This window comes from Artibeus jamaicensis, unplaced genomic scaffold (genome assembly GCF_021234435.1).
Source record: "Artibeus jamaicensis isolate MK-2021 breed Jamaican fruit bat unplaced genomic scaffold, CSHL_Jam_final contig_718, whole genome shotgun sequence".
NCBI lineage: Eukaryota > Metazoa > Chordata > Mammalia > Chiroptera > Phyllostomidae > Artibeus > Artibeus jamaicensis.
Window position 1 is genome coordinate 208,558 of NW_026521936.1, and position 9,926 is coordinate 218,483.

The 9,926-nt window shown below is 38.0% G+C and overlaps 1 pseudogene; it reads left to right on the top strand.

Annotated features, from left to right (window-relative positions):
- The first annotated feature begins 8,346 nt into the window (after nt 1-8,346).
- Nucleotides 8,347-9,531, top strand: LOC119048079 (RNA-binding motif protein, X chromosome-like; annotated as a pseudogene).
- Nucleotides 9,532-9,926: the final 395 nt, after the last annotated feature.

Below are 9,926 nucleotides of genomic sequence, written 5' to 3' on the forward strand. Positions count from 1 at the left end.
ATTTTCAAATTTTGCCTCTTAAACGTATTGTTAGTACTAATAATGCCATTATTATCTTTAGATTTAATAAAGTGGTATTGGGTCCGTCATCGGTGCCCCTGAATACCAAGAAGAAACAAGCCAGGTTCTGTGTAGTACCGAACTACGTTGATCGATATTCTATTGAATTGTAAGGAGTCACTGCAATGAAAGCCAAGTCATCTGGAAATAAATTATTATAATTTCATCTGGGTAACACGGTAGGGGTAACAGAGACTTATATTCTGCTAAACTTGGTATCTTTGATTCTGCTTTCATATCCCATCGTGCAATTCTTTGGTTGCTTTGAGATAGTCATAGGTTATTTCTTATCAATAGTATTTTATATAACTTTTCAAGCTGGATTTTCACATCTGCACTTAGTAAAATATTATTTAATATAATATAAAGCGTTTGAATATTCTTAGTTTACTTACATACTTTTATACTGTATTTAATCCAGATGATACGTTGAAATTCACTAAAAATGAAATTTTTTCGCAGTTATGTTTGAAAAGATGAGTAAATCCTTAATGAGCCCTTTATTAAAGGGGAAGGATTCACAGGAACAAGTATAAAGGACACATGGACAAAAACTAAGGGGGGGGGTGGAAATGGGAGGGAGGTGGGGAGCACAGGGCGGGGTGGGCTGGGATGGGTAAAATAGACAGAAAACTGTACTTGAAAAATAATTAAATGAAAATGCTTAAAAAATAAATAAATACCTTGAACATTAAAAAAACTTAAATGATTAAAACAGCCAATGTTTTCTTGGCAGTTAGTAGTATTAACAATAAAATCTGATACTTTTGTTCCAACATCAGGCTTTTTAAAAAAGTAGACCCTGATATAAAAAAAAAGAATTTCTAGAAGTACAGACCTAGAGTACAAGGTGTCCTGAGATATCAAAAGGGACCCCTCTCCTCCCATTTTCCTATGACCAAGCTGACTTGCTCAGTTTTCTGAGAAAGTAAGAGGATGCACCCCGCTGTCGAATACACAGAGGTCACCCAGAACCAAGGTGTTCCTCCCTTCAGGTGATGCCAAGTCACTGAAGTAGGAACGTGAACCCCTCTTCTCTTTCTCTTAAGGACTCAGGCATGTGAGGGAAGGGAAGAGGAAAACGCTCCTGGTCCCCCTGCTGGATCTCATCTTGTCCCTTCTCATCTGTTCAGTAAGGAAAGCAATCTCAAAGAAAGTGGCATTTCTATCTTCCAGTGAAGCCTCAGGTACAATGGCTTCTAGATGCGTAGCTGCGCCCAACTTGTCTAGGTTAAAAAATGATTTCATTCCCGAAGCCGAAACGTTTCCCCTCGTGTTGCCATGACTTTCCACAGGCAGAGTGGAAAGGGCAGAACCAGGGAAGGGTAAGGTGAGGGACGAGGAATATCTGTAGCCTCCAGCAGTTTCTTTCCATTTATGCCCCAGTTTGTATTCTGTACATCCCCACGGTTCTCTCTGCTCCCAAAGCCTGTCTTGTGAGCTCTAGGCACTAGGTCTACCTGTACTCTGGGCTTCATCTCTTCAGCTCTGGGACACAAGTGGTCTTTGCCTGGATTCCTTCTGTTGTGACCTAGAAATCCACTCAGACTAGCACACTGGGGTAAGCATAGGGTTTACCTGGTTGATTTAGTTCTTCTCATTGATGTCTGGCCTTCGTGCCTGCAGGCTAGTGTCTGGAACCATTTTTTGCATTCATTTGTTTCATCTTTTGGTTGCTTCAGGTAGAAGAGTAATTCTAGTCCCTGTTATTTTATCCTTACTGGAAACTTCCTTACTAGTTTACTGTTAAAACTTTCTGCTTTAAAATATGTTGATGCCTATGAAAACTCAACATATTTAAATATGATTAATAAGAACAGGCTCCATCTCAAAATATACAGCAACCAACAGACCTTGACACCCTTCAAAATAATGACTTTGAGAGAAGCAGCATTTTATGTCTGAATGTCTTTTTAAATATATTTTTAACATCATTTTCCAACCATGACAAAATATAAGTGGAGTAAATTCTACTTATTAACTGAAAAAATACCCTACAGTTATACTTGGATTTTATGGACTAAGTTAAAAATAGACCAGGGAATATTGTCTGTTGGTGAAAGTAAAGTCATTACAAAGATGAAGTGCCCTTAATAATATATGACTATGTTTATATATATTTGCCATCTTACTTTATGAAAAACCTTTAATATTGCTTTTTTTAATACTGTTTCAAAGTCAATAGGTTACACATAACTGACAAGAATCTCGAGTATTTTCAAAGCTGAAACTGCTGCTCTATCCCAGACAGTTTAAAGACAGAGCATTTTTTGGTAATTATTTTCTGTTTCGCTTTTACTTGTCTTTTCTGAATGAGACTAAGGTACTAATTAGGAAGTACTTGTCCCCTTCTGCCCTGAAGTAATCTTTGTTCATGGCATAGGACAGGGGCGCGCCAGCATCTTTAGAGCAGTGACAGCACAAAGATTGACTGTGAAGTGGGTGACATGAGGCTCCTGGCCCCTGTTGTCACCTCCTTACCACCAGCTGTGCCACCTGTCATTGCTGCTCCTTACCACCTGCTGTGTTCAGTCTTTCATCAGAGTATCATGTGCCCTGAATCCAAGCAGGTTCTCCATTGTGCACACCACTGAGTCAAAGCGTAGTCCCCAAACAACCACTTACAGATCTGGAAGCAGCCCACGTGACTGTCAGAGGAGTGGCTGCAAAGATGTGGTACATTCACATAATGGAATACTACACAGCTGTGAAAAAGAAGGGAACGTTATCTTTGGTGATGGACCAGGAGGACATTATGCTAAGTGAAATGAGCCAGTCAGAGAAAGATAAATAATGTATGGTCTCACTTATATGTGGAATCTAATGAACACAACGAAATGATGAACAAAATAGAAACAGGGGCATGGGTTTGTGTAACAGACCGACAGCCGTCAGAGGGGTAGGGGGAAGGGAGAAAGAAGGTGAAGGGATCAGCCAAAAAACCTGCACGTGTGACCCATGGACACAGACAACTGTGTGGCGATGGCCAGAGGGAAGGGGGGAAATGGAAATGGAAATATCTGGTGTGGTGTCAACAATAAAAATAAAGAAACATTCCATTGACAGTTATGTTTTGCAGAAAAGAAACTTAGGCTGAAGTAAGAATGCTGAAAGTAAAATTAGAGAAAATTGACAAAGACAGAAAAGATTATTTTTAGTTGCATATTTTCTTGTAAATAGTTTCAGAAAGTATTACATGTGATTCAATATTACACTATATAAAATGAAGTACAAATGAGTTACATAATTGTTTCTATCTTAAGTTTTTGCCAAGTTATCTACAATTATAATATAGTATTTTATACTCTTATCCATTTAATTCTTATTATTATGAATCCAAACCTATAAAATAAGTTATCCTTTATTTATATTGTTGACACTTTTGCAAAGGTATCAACAATAACTTCAAATGATCAGTTCATAAGGGAAAAAAATCACAGGAGAACAGTTCAGACCACATTTTGGGTCTTGGGGCTATAAATCCCTGCTTACCTAGGGTTTACCTGGGGGACAACAGTTCCTTTCCCGTAGCTTCTCACTTACAATTTTTTTTGTCTGTGTACCACCAAATTCCATCTGTGTCTTGTAAAATATTCTGTTAGCAAAGCAGAAACTAAGTAAGAAATGTGAAGTCATCCCAAAGCAGAAACCCACTTTGAATATTAACACACCTAGTGTGTAACTCTAGCTCACTCTGAATTATCCTTGTGGATGTTTTATTTTACAAGTCTGCATTAATATGATAAAGATAAAATAAGTGAGATGTTTTATGTATTTAGTTAAAGTTTCCCCACCATCTCTCATGAAAACTGAATTAAAATTTTATGAAAAAACAGAGATTATTAAATATTCTTCAGGGACCTGTGAGCATGTACTTGTATCGTTGCCAGAACTGTCTCAAATATCGACCTCCAGCTATACTGAAGAATGTATTGTTGGTTTCTCTTTTAATCTATAGATGAAAGTTTTTGAGTAGTCAATTAATGTCTAAAGATACATAGTGGTTGTTTTAGGTTGATACTGAAATGACAAATTCATTTCCCAACAGCTGTTTAAAAGAGACAGGCTCCCTTAGGAGCAATAACATAGTCTAATCTCATTTAAGATAAATTTCAGGTTCTATTACTTCAAATATTATGTTCATCACATTTTCCCACAATTTGAATGATAAACTATGTCCTGAAGGGAAACTACGTTTCCCAATCAAATAACACAGACCCAGCTTTTGAAACACACTGTTATGTTAATATTTTCTACATAAATTTATTATGAATAATGATTCATTTTCTTTGGAATTAAGGAGCTATAATGCAGTTCCATTTATCTTCCTGAATAATATTCTCTTCCTTTTGCTTTGCAGCCTCAGTCCCCAGGCTATAGGGACATTACCTAATAAATTTTTTATTTTATAACTCTAAAGAATTTTCAAATGGTACAAAGTAAATTCATGTTACCAGTGGAAGTGCAGAATGAAAACATTCTGCCTACAGATCTGTTTTTTCCTAGTTATAGATCACTGATATTTCCTCCATTGTCTAGATCAAAGGTAGTAATCATGAGCTCAATAACCTCATTTAGTAAGTTCTGGGTCTTGTGGAGATGAATAAAATAAAGTTTTAATAGATTTTACCAAACCCCTCCCCCACTCAATTTAAAATAGAAATCCATAATAGGCTTATATCAGGTATTCTTCTGATAAGCTTCTCACTGTGTTAGCACAGGGTGGGCCAAAAGTAGGTTTACCATTAAGAGTACCTGAAAGTTTATTATTGTATTATTTTCCATGCCAATAACTGTAAACCTATTTCTGCCCCACCTGTACTCAACTCTCCCAGAGTCGAGAGTGCAGATGATGTTATATTTCTAAATGACATTGATGACCCTGTTGTTTTGTAGGGAGTTCTTGAGTTCAGGAACAGTAGCTTTGAGGGTGAGAGAAAGAGTCTGTGGTGAACAATATTTTGGCTGCCACTTACAGTCTAGACTTAAACATCTTTATGTTTCATTGATGCCAATAGCGAGAGCAAAATAAATTTGTGTGAGCTCCTCTATGATCAACCCAAATTTATGGGCATCCTTTACATGAAAGGAGAGACATTATTTTATTCCCAAAATGTAATTTTCATAAACATTTCTCATTCAATAAGCAGTTAACAGCTTCATGTGTCATTTCCATTTCTATGATAATTTACACTTGCATGTTGGATCCACCTTGCCAACTGAATTCATCCTGAAATTAAGTTTATTATAAATCTTCCCTTGGCAAACCAAACTGACTTCTGTGTTTCACTAGTGGCTTCATTCTCCTGTTGCCTAAAAAGAAAAATCACAAGCACTTTTTTTTTTTTTTACTTCTCCCTTCCCCGTATTCCCGTAGTGAACTGACCAATGTGCTGTCCAGTTCTCTAGAAAGCATAACAGAAGACAATGCGGAAACTTACACATACATGGAAACCACACAACACGCACTTGAACAACCATTGGGTCAAAGAGAAAAATCAAAAGGGTAGTTAGAAAAAAATGTTGGGACAAACAAAAAAACAACATAAAATTGATGGGATACAGCAAAAGCAATAAAAAGATGGAAATTTATGGGGACAAACACAAATTAAACAAGAAAACACTCAACCTAACTTTGTACCTCAAGGAGTCATAAGCACCGAGTTCAAAGTTATCTAAAGGAAGGAAATAAGATTAGAACAGAAATAAGTGAACTAGAGGATATAAAAACAATAGAAGAATTCACAAAACTAAGACGTTTAAAAAACCCACAAAATTGACAAACCCTTAGCTGTACTCACCAAGAAAATAAAAAAGGAAAGAAATTATTAGGTTGGGCATAAAGACACATTTTTCAGTTTCACCAACAACTTTATTGATTTGGATATTTTGAGTATGTCGGCTACTTCCTGCATGGCATAATATGGATTGCTCTCAATTAATGTCTCAATTTGATCACTGTCAACCTCAAGTGGTCTACCAGACTGTGGAGCATCATCCAGCGAGAAATCTCCAGCACAAAACTTTGCAAACCATATTTGACATGTTGGATCAGTCATAGCATCTTCTTCATGCACTGCACAAATTTTTTTTTTTGCATTTGAGTTGCATTTTTACCTTTCTTGAAATAGGGCATAATATGCCAAAAATATTGCATATTTTCTTCCATCTTCAATATTAAAATAGCTGCACAAAAATTAATTATGATAAGTTTTTTAATGCAGGCTCATATGACAGCTGTCACTATACTAACAAAACTGTTTGAAGACAACTGAGCACTACAAGAGCCATTTTATAGAAAAGAAAAACAAATGAACTTTTTGGCCAATGCAATAATGAAATAAAAAATAAAATAATCAATACAAGTAATGCCACAGAGATTAAAAATATATCATAAGGCACTATTATGACCAATTATACACCAAAAAACTGGACAACATAGACAAAAGTGGACAAATTTCTAGAATGTACAATCTACCAAAATTGAATCAAGAAGAAATACATAAAAAATTTAAGCACCCAGCAACAAAAGCCTTCCCCGTCCCACAAATAAAAATCCCAAGACCACATGGTTTCATAGACAAATTCTACCAAACATTTAAAGAATAATTAATGCTAATCCTTAAACTCTTCCACAAAACTTGAGAGGAAGAAACACTTTCAAACTTATTTAATGAAGCCAGTATTACTGTGATCTCAGAGACACCCCCAGAAAACTACAGGCCAATATCCTCATGAACATGAATGCAAAAGTCCTGCACAAAATATTAGCAGACCTAACTCAACAATACATGAAAAAGGTCATGTACCATGAACAAGAAGGATTTATCCTTGGGGTGTAAGCATAGTTCACCAGGAAAATCAATAAATGGGATACACCCCATAACAGAATAAAGGATAAATATCACATGATCATCTTAGTAGATGCAGGAAAAACATTTGATAAAATTCAACACCCCTTCATTAAAAAAAACTGAACAAATTGTGTATAGAAAAAATAACCCCAACACAATGAAGATCATATATAGAACACATACTACAATATCATACATTATGATGAAAAACTGAAATCATTTTCTCTAAGATCTGGAACAAGGCAAGAATGCCCAGTCTTGCCACTTCTATCAATACAGTACTGGAAGTTCTAGCCCGAGCAATTAGACAAGAAAAATTAATAAAAATCTCTTGTATCTTAATAAATGAAATTCCTTACAACTACCCCACCCTTGCATTACAATGTCATAGCCATAGTCTGAGATCTAAGTTCTTTCAACCCAAAATTTTGCAGTATCTTTACACTGATGCTCCCCCTGCTTCACACTTGACTCCTTGGGTACTGTTCATCTCCAGGACAGCACATCTAAAATGCTAATGACACTCATCTTTGGATTAAAATAGAAAAAAACTGCCATGTTACCCATCATGTTGCAGACTAAAGGCCATGAGACTTTGCATTGTAAATGGTATGTGAAAATTTCTCCTTATCTTCTCTATTTGTCTGCTAATTTATAATTTTGTTGCTTGTGATTTAACCAACAGAAGCCAAACCAAACCAAACCAAGTTCTTCTCTATCCATTTAACACATCTCATACATACCTTTCTGATGCCCAATGTGAGACACATCACAAATGTACAATATTTATAGATGGAACATTGCAGCATTATTATGAAAACAGAGTTCAGAGAGAAAAATGCAGTGTTTTTAATCTCTCAATATTCTAGTTTGTCTTGGTGCCACAAGTTTATTTTTGAAGATTCTGAGCATAATGTGTAGGCTGTCAGTTTACAAAGTTCTAAAGACGTAACGGTGACAAACAATGTGTATGTTGTATTCAGATTTAGAAACTGAATTGCCAATGAGTAATATGTTCCTTGAGCATCTTCAATGTACATATACCTGGCAATTCAGACCTTTCTCTTAAATTCTGTAATACAATTTGCTGCAATCTTGTCATGCTAAAAGATCCTTTTAAGGTAAAAGTAGGTATCTGAAGACTTAAGAAGGAGGTATATTTGGCAATAAAGTTCAGGTACAATTCTGACTATATTGCCACATTGATGCTACTGTCAAATGTAAATATACAGATCATATTAATAAATTCCATAATGATTTTGTTATTGGAGTGTTTAAATTTTAAGTATTACCTTTGTCGATTGAGCCTGTTCTCTCTTCCATCTTCAGAGCTTGTGGCTCTCTGTCATCCTGAGCAGGTAAGAAGCCACTATGGGTGAGTTTCTGAGCTAGAAACTGGTATCACCCCTTCAATGGTTACCACGGGGTGAGAATGGCTGAAGCCGATCACTCAGGAAAGCTCCACATTGATCATCCCAATACAGAAACAAATGAGAAAGCCCCGGAAGCAGTATTTACCAAACATGAACGGACAGGGGAAGTACTCTTGATGACACACTGTGAAACCAACACATTGAGAAGGTTTGCTTTTCTCACCTTTGAAAGCCCAGCAGGTGCTAAGGTACAGCCAGAGACACGAATGGGAAGCCCTTACATGGAAAAGCCATCAAGGGAGAACAAGCAACTACCCCACCCTTTGAAAGTGGTAGACATGGACCACTTCCAACTTCCTCTTCCACCTTCCCACCTCCACTCTCCACCCCCAGGAAGCAGAGGCCCTCCAAGGGGCTTCAGAGGTAGAAGAGGAGGAAGTGGAGGAACCAGGAGACCTCTCTTGCATGGGGGGCACATGGACGATGGTGGCAATTCCATGAATTTCAACGTGAGTTCTTCCAGTAAGAAGAGAAACACCAGCAGGAAGCGGGGGGCCTCCTCCTCCTTAAAGATCAGCTCCATCAGCCACAGTTGGAAGCAGCAGTGGAATGGGAGGAAGAGTCCCTGTACCACACAGAAGGGATAGGTCTGGAGTTCCCCCTGGAAGGGGACCCCTGCCTTGCCATAGAGGTGTTTATTCATCCCCCAGAGATGATGGATATTCTGCTAAAGTGATTACCCAAATTCTCATGATACCTGAACTTTTATGTGCCCCCGCCACTAAGAGATTCTACCCACTGTGATTATGGTCATTCTAGTTCACGTGACAGCTATCCATCAAGAGGCCACAGTGAGAGAGGGGGCTATGGTCATGGTTGTGACTATTCAGATCCTTCAGGTGGTGGCACCTACAGGGATTCACAGGATAGTCATGGAGACTCATACCTGCTCCAGCTACGGGAGGGCCTCTGTCATCTCACAGTGGAAGCAGCACATGATGGCCACAGTGACTTACCTGGTGAATGTGGTAGGAGACCAGGCAGTTTCGCAGGCAACCCAGGTGAGCACTACTCCAGCGGTTGTGGTCAGGTTGGCAGATAGGAAAGAGGGCTTCCCCTTTGTAAAGGGAAGGGGGTACCCTCCTCCACGTGATTCCTGCACTAGGTCAAGCCAGGGGGCCCCAAGAGGTGGTGGCCCTGGAGGAAGCCCATCTGACTCAGGGGGAGGCAGAAGCAGATCTTAAAAACCAAACTTTGGACCCAAATCCCTGTTCAAAGAAACAAACAAAAAAAGTGGAATCTGTTCTGTCATACTAAAAAGAAAAAAGGTGTTACCTTTTTCAATTTCTAGTTAAGTTCCCCTTCCATGATTTTTATGTTCTTGTGAGGAAAAAAGTAAAGCATATTTAATCTTATGACATTGCTTTCAACAAGCAAACGTTAAATGTGTTAAGACTTGACCCGTGTACTGAGTGTTGAAATTTTCCGAGTAAAAGTGTCTCTGAAGGCCCCTCTCTCATTTTTCCCTCGATGAGGCAAGCAATTCTAGAAACACCTCGTACAAACACCTGGTCTTCTAAAGTCCAGAGGGAGTGATGAATCCCCCACCCTTACAGCAAGCCAGCTGTTAGAGGGCGGT